The 7,800-nt window shown below is 32.8% G+C and overlaps 1 long non-coding RNA gene across 2 annotated transcripts; it reads right to left on the bottom strand.

The window, feature by feature from the left end:
- Positions 1-621: 621 nt before the first annotated feature.
- Positions 622-7,484, bottom strand: LOC127845261 (uncharacterized). Of its 2 annotated transcripts, none has more exons than XR_008033148.1 (4): positions 7,452-7,484; positions 3,176-3,241; positions 2,629-2,756; positions 622-1,976 (listed from the first exon to the last, which is right to left on the bottom strand). It is a non-coding gene; the product is annotated as an uncharacterized LOC127845261 (long non-coding RNA). The 2 variants fall into 2 exon arrangements; XR_008033147.1 differs by having other exon boundaries at positions 3,176-3,274; positions 7,452-7,483.
- Between the last annotated feature and the right edge of the window lie 316 nt (positions 7,485-7,800).

Here is a 7,800-nt window from a genome sequence, read left to right as displayed (position 1 = left end):
TACTTAGACATTCGACTTATAGCATCACAAGACACTTAATAGCAAATAAATAAAGTAAATTTTAATGTTATTACGGTTTTATATACACAAGAGATATATGCATGAGATTGATAGAAGTTAAGCAGCGCACTGCCCCTTATCTTGCTATCTTATATTTTGGTATGTTTGGTATAACGTTGCTTTAGCAGTTGTTCAGGACATATATACTTGCCGTTAATAACATAGCAGGTGGCAAAACGAATACCTACCCGTTGCAGTACATTTATTATTATTTGCTATTTAATTTTAAAGTGAAAGGTGATATTCAAGAATAAAAAATCACGAAGCTTTGTCAAATAAGCATTGTGATTTGTCCTGACCTTAGGAAGTCAAACAAATAATTATGGCCAAAATATTTTGTTTATAAAAAGACTAATTACAATAAACCGTTATATGCCTATTTAAACTTTGATAAATACACAATATGACGGCACTTTAATTACATGGAAAAAATTAAAGTGAGAAAACAATTTGTAAAAACATTCTACATTTCTATTATTAAAAGTTAATGATCAACTAAAACGTCAAAATAACAAATTAAACAAATCATAAAAATTACAAAGAGATACATGATTGCTTTCTTAAGCAATATATGATGAGATTACATTACACATAATTAAGGTTTTAATATTTTTTATAAAAGGGTGCAATATGTCACATATATGCGGATAATAAGATTACACAAAATATTTTATTATAAAAGTCCTTATCTTTTAATTAAAATGGCTGACAAACCTACAACTAGACATAATATTCGAATTTTTAGATTTAAACTCGCTTATCTTTTATTAATGTAGTAAAACAAATAATGCGTTCACTATTCGCCTATTTGTTTTTGCTTTATTAACATGCCGTTCAACCGTCAAAAAATTGTTTCAATTTTTGCATCCATTGTTCAAAGCCACCCCATGCACGTTCAAAGACTCCACGTGCAAGTTCATATACACCCTATCGTTTTTGACATCTTCTTTCAATCGATCGTATTTTCTTCCTGATACTTGTTTGCCTTCTCCGTGCTCCGTTTCTATGTCACTTGCCATTGCAGATTGTTGCTCAGAATCTTTACGTGTCCTGCCATCGAGTAGTTTCTTATCATGATCTTATAAAAACTCTCATGAAATTCGACTTTTGCGTGTTATTTCAGGGTCACTTCCAAAAATATGCATTTCTTCAAGAGTGTTTTGATTTTGTGTTGCTGTTTGTTCGCAAGCCTTCGGACGCCATCAGGGTTAATGTATGATGTCCCATGATTTTGCATTGAAGTACTTCTACTTTCTATTCGTTCTTTCATTCTTAATACTCGTCCATTTCCTTCTGAAATGTCATCATCAGTCTCATCTTTCTCGGGTTTGTTATCATCTAACTGATGTCTTGTATTAACTCTGTCATTATCATTATAACTCTCACGGTCTTTGGTCGGATTTTTATTCAATATATTTATCTGCAAATTGTTTAACTTTTTAGTCATATCCTTGGTGAAATATTGCTGTCCTGTCCGCACTGTGTTCGCGTCAATAGTACGAATTATCACATCTTCCATTACTTCCTTCCTTTCCTTCTTTTTGTCAGTGTCGATGTAAATGACCTTGCTTCCGCACCTTTCTATCAAGTGCAAAAGAACCTGCACATAATTCGTTGGGGTTTTCTCGTTTTGTTATGTATTCGTTCAATTTCTCTTTTGATTTTATGTGTGTAAAAAGAATGAAGGAAAATGTTCCGACCACTTCTCCAAAGAAGTCAAAGAAAAGATTAACGGTGTTAACCAGTTCATCAGTAAACCTATCTGGAGACAAGTTGAATACACTTGCATTAAACCCAGGAAGCGTTTGGTAGACATCTTCGACAAGATTGTCATTTACATAGTCAATGCCTTTCGATGTATCAGCAAAACCCGGACTATCAACAATTTCAATGGGACGCCCATTCCTCATAGCGAACTAAAATTAATGAACAGGTACAGTAAGAGTTTGTCGACTTAGTTAATCTGGTGTTCTGTTGACATGTATTATATTCTAATTTTAAATGGTATGAAGTTTAGTTGAACTAAGCAAATTTAAATTTACTGTGTACATGAAATAATATGTGGTCATAAACATTTCGTTTGACGTTCAGTTCGCAAAACGTCAAATATTTTATTTACGTTTCAATTTCAGATCATTTTTATCACGTTTCATTGACTTTTTATGGTAATTTCCAAACCTGTTCGAACGTGTATTTATTGAAAGAAAAAGCATTATTTTGTTAAATGGCTTTAAATGAGTTAAGTGTAAATTATGCAAATGTACATTTAAAACTTCTGTGTGTGTTTCTTAATCGTGATTTATTAAATTTACTATTAAAATAGTAGTAAAATAACTCTATGTGTAACGTGTACATATATATATATATATATATATATATATATATATATATATATATATATATATATATATATATATATATACTAAAGCGTTATATATGATCATTCTTTTTATAGATTTGCCTTAGTATGCAAACATGACAAACATATTAGCAGAAAAATACATTTTGAAATCAAACAATCAAATAGGTATTACACATGTACTTAATAGTATTGAATATTACTAATACCGCTAGTTAAAGCTCTTCTGTAACGGATGCAGGTGATAGCTTGGATGCAAATGCCTTCTTGCCAAGAATGCTGTTTTCGGTGGCGCTCTTTCCATGTCCTGTCTGCCCCACCAACAGCATTATGATGTCTGCGTTTCAAAAAAAGATATGTCTTCTTTAAATTCACACATATTTAGGGAATACTACTATCTTCTGTAATAACAATACTACGTAGTCCATGATGCAAATTAAATGTGTTATACAATCCTTTTAACTAAACATAATGTATGCATATGTAATATTATATTCCGTATCAATAGTTTTAATGTTTAATGCAATAATGTTTATAATGCTTATTAACGTCAGTAATATAAATTCATATTTGTTTTGCCGTTCTTTAAAAAAAAAATCTGCTTTATAATGTGTTACCGTCTGTTTGACTATCAATCCATTTCTCGCCGTCCGAAAACATAAATGTCGTCTGTTTTCGCATTATGTTACCTTTCAGAGTATGCTGTGTGAACCATCTGTAATGTCACACTATTACGTGCCGTTTAAATATACTTACTTTTGGGGCATTGTTTGTAAGTAAACGCACTCCAATCTGGCGGGCAGGTATCACGCATTAGAGGTTCTTCAAGATATTGTTTTTGGCATAATATGTTGCCTTAAAAATAGTTACATTTTAGAGATTTTAAAAACACAACATAGTATGGCATGTTTAATCATGCTTTTGAAATGAACAGATATTTAATTATAAAGATAAACGTTTTATAAGTGTCTGATTACATTTGTAGCTTGAAATTTCAAGCTTCATTGATTCAAATCAGTTGAAAATGGTTAAATAATGCACAATTTTTGGTAGTGTGGTGTAAAACACAAGTCTGGATAAAACTGTTTGTTACCAGAAATATCACTACCAATAATGAAAACTATTCTACTGACTGTTAATAATCGGTGAATGGGATTTTCGAAAAAGGTATGCGCTTGTTTATGCCGAGTTATCGATTTTTACCATTGTTAAGTATGTTTGCTAATTTTCGTTAAATTTTCTTTGGGAAAAATCCCATGGGAAATCAAGAAACCTCGTAAGAAAATGAGAAAATCGCATGGTAAATTATATTTGATACAAACATAGTTTAATTTAACTCCGCAAACTTCATCTGGAGAGGCCGTTAATATTATAGTTTTCTTTTCATGTGCGTTAAATATGATGTTGTAGATTGATAAGAACTTACACGAAAGAGTCCGTTACCGACATATTTGTTAACAAGTTTTTGAATTAATCTTCAGTTCAAAGAACCGGAATGCAAATGTCCCCTTCCTATTTACTGCGAGTAAAATGATTAAGTTACACTTAAATATTTATATGAGTTTTTGCCTTTAATTTACATATTAAGGTACTTACACAAATAGATTTAGCTATTTTACAGAACATAGTATTGTGTGGAATATTTTATTTGCAATTATTTACTCTAATAACGATACAAAATACAACATTTAGTTATTTATATCATCTGCGTTTTGACAAATGCGTTTTGTGTTTATATAAATGCATATAATTTTAATTTTCGTGACTATTTCATTGTATCATACAATAAAAAGTGACGAAAGTTTCGTTACTTAATGTAAAGAACGTTCCACAATGTGACCACGTTATTTGAAATTTTTGTTTTAATTTCTATTTACTAAAGTTAAATCCTTGCGGTTCACTTGAAAAACAACATATATTTCACCTTTTTAATAAATTGCATTAATAATGTTCATACATATAACACACAGGCAGAACTTTAAATGTCGTTAGCGTTATATGTCATGAAAAACGCATGTATGCGCAATATTTTCAAATGTGTTATATTTTTGTTAGCAAGATTTGTTCGATTAAGAATCATCTATTCAAATATAAAAAATGTCTTATAGTTTTTAAAGGACTGTCCAACAGATTAAAGCGTCGTTCGACGCGAATCGATATTTTGGGAAACTACGAGGATTGCTTATATAGCTAATAAATACCTCCGCATTTGACGTGAGCGTGGATGGTGGAATGGTAAAGTGACATTTTACTCCAAGCTTCCATGACTTAAGGGGTCAGTGGTTCGAGCCCTGTGGAGGTTAATGTTTTTTCTTCTTTTTTCAATTGTATTCTTATTTTTTACTGGATATTTTTAATTTAAATGTTTAAATTTATCAATATAAAGCATTTTATGCAAATAATGACAAGCTTTAATACATGCCAAAATCTGTTGGACGGCCCCTTTAAAATGCAGAAATGTAATAACCTTGAATGGCTTATCCAGAATCTCACTTTATCCATGAAAACGTTATTTGTTTACGCAAACACACTATTTGTTACACGTTTTATCTTAGCAGAAGGCTGAAAGTCTAAATTAACGATGGTGTTATAGAGAAATGCATTTTATTTATAAAATAACAAGTGTCATTACAATGCTCCAAAAAGCATAAACTTAACTTGAGCTTTGTCACAGACGTGACGTATATCCCCACGTGCCGCATTGATACGGACTATCTTGCATGCTGTCTTCACAAAACAAGAGAACCTAATTTATGGCGATGTGTAATAATTATTATGTCATGATCATTTATAGCCATTCTGACTTTTAAACTCTTGAATTATTTCACATGACACGCGGTCCAACGACTTTGAACAAAATTAATGCACAGTGTAATTTTAAAATCTCATAATGAATGACATAGTTATGGCCCAGACAAGATCATTTATGACCATTTTTATCTTTGAAGTAAAAGTGTGACCTTTACCTTGGAGATATCGACGTAATTCTTTCGTGCGACACACCATCCAATAATGGTGAACAATAGAGCCACATGATTTTACAATCTCACAATAAACGCCATCGGTATGGCCCAGATAAGCTCATTTATGGCCATTTATACCTTTTAACTCAAAGTGTGACATTGACCTTGGAGATATCGACGCAATTCTTCCACGCGACACACCGTCCAATGATGGTGAACAAATGCGCCAAATCATTTTAAAATATCACAATGAACCACATAGTTTTGTCCGGGACAAGCTCATTTATGGTCATTTTTGACCTTTGAACTCAAAGTGTGACCTAGACCTTGGATATATCGACGTAATTCATTCGCACGAAACATCGTCCAATGATGGTGAACATATTTGCCAAATAATTTTAAAATCTTACAATGTTATGGCCCGGACAAGCTCATTTATGGTCATTTTTGACCTAAGAACTTAAAGTGTGACCTTGACATTGGAGATATCGACGTATTTCTTTCGCGCGACACACCGTCAAGTGATGGTGAACGAATGTGCCAAATTATTTTAGAATCTCACAATGAACGACATTTTTATGGCCGGGACAAGCTCATGTATGGCCCTTTTTGACCTTTGAACTTAATGTGTGACTTTGACCTTTGTGATATCGACGTTATTATTTCGCGTGACACACCATCCAATGATGGTGAACAAATGTGCCAAGTGATTTTAAAATCTCACAATGAATGAAATAGTTATGGCCCGGACAAGCTCATTTATGGCCATTTTTGATCTTTAAACTCTTAGTGTGACCTTGACCTTAGAGATATCGACGTAATTCTTTCTTGATACACACCGTCCAATGATGATAAATAAATTTGCAAAATGGTTTTAAAATCTCACAATATTTTAGAAAGTTATGGCCCGGACATGCATTTGACCTTTGAACTCCAAGTGTGACCTTGACCTTGGAGATAGTGACGTACTTTTTTCACACGACACACCATACCATGATGGTGAACAAATGTACCAAGGCATTTTAAAATCTTACGATAAATGACATAGTTATCGGCCGGACAATCTTTCGGTTTAAAACACACTAAGTGACTCCGTGACCTAGTTTTTGAACTGGCATGACCCATATTCAAACTTGACCTAGACATCACCTAGATACAACTTGCGACAAAGTTTGGTGAAGATCGGGTGAAATTTCGGGACAGACGGACAGACGGACAGACCGACAGACCGATAGACAGACAATGGTAATGGGGGTATAAATAGCAAAACGTCATGATATTGCTTTCACATTCGTAATTTTTGTTGTAGGAAAACATCAAGTCGGAGTGCAAACCTTCACACTTATGAAGAAGTATCTAGGGTGTATATTTTTACACGAATAACGCAGTCCAACTGTTTAGATTATGTTTAAACAGTTGTTTAATATTTTAAGAAGATAGTCGAACATTTCATATTCAGCACCTTTTAAAGCAATTTGCGATTTCCTTTTTCGACAGAGTTTACAAGTATGAAATATAGTATGTGTGTTTAAGCTGGCATGTTTAAATATAAAACTTATCTGTCACTTACAAAAATAATCCCAATTATGTTGACTGTATGACAATAGATCGTGCGACGGGAGAACAGATAATAATAACGATACGAAGTATTGATGGCAAAACATGAAAATGTAGACGTTAAAACTAGATCAATTGAAATGCACTGAGGTGATTCAATTTTCAACCCCACATATTTGTCACCTATCTATTCAATCTGAGTGTCAAATAACATTATAAGTGTCTTTTGCCAATTCACCAAGATCTTTCGCAACGCAGATCTATCGACACCTAAGAGTCTACACAATGTACAACGGTGAAAGTGTGTGTTGGTGCACAAATGATTTAACAATTCGAACCTTGTTTATATATACACGATACACCATACTAGCCTATTTATAAAGCAAAACCTATCAAAAATATGTGCATGTAATTACACTAACAATTATTGACGATTCTTATAAAAACTAACTATCGCATTTACTTGGTGATTAATTACACACACAATACCAGTAAAAAAGAAAAGCAAATACCTGCTGCCCGCCAGTAGCCATTTTGTGGGGATTAAGTGGAATCACGAGTTGGAAACGTTGGGAGTCCGAAAGTTGTGTGATTTGTTTCTATTTCGGGTTTGGTATGTTTTTAGAAATGACGTATTTGTCAAATGACACGTCTGAATCATGATCGTAAAGCATGGAAATGTATAAAACCAAGTTTGTAAAAGTACATGTTATTGCGTTACTCGTCATTGGTAGCCTCATACGCATTGAATGCGGAAACTAAAGCACACACTATACAATAACTATGCATTATTTTGTCAATAGCGCACTTATCTCATAATTATCTTAGATTAATTTGCATATTTCCTTATATATTTAAGAA

Source organism: Dreissena polymorpha, chromosome 9, assembly GCF_020536995.1.
Source record: "Dreissena polymorpha isolate Duluth1 chromosome 9, UMN_Dpol_1.0, whole genome shotgun sequence".
NCBI classification, from domain to species: Eukaryota; Metazoa; Mollusca; class Bivalvia; order Myida; family Dreissenidae; genus Dreissena; species Dreissena polymorpha.
Note: the sequence above shows the minus strand (reverse complement) of the source record. Positions and strands in the feature narration are given on the sequence as shown.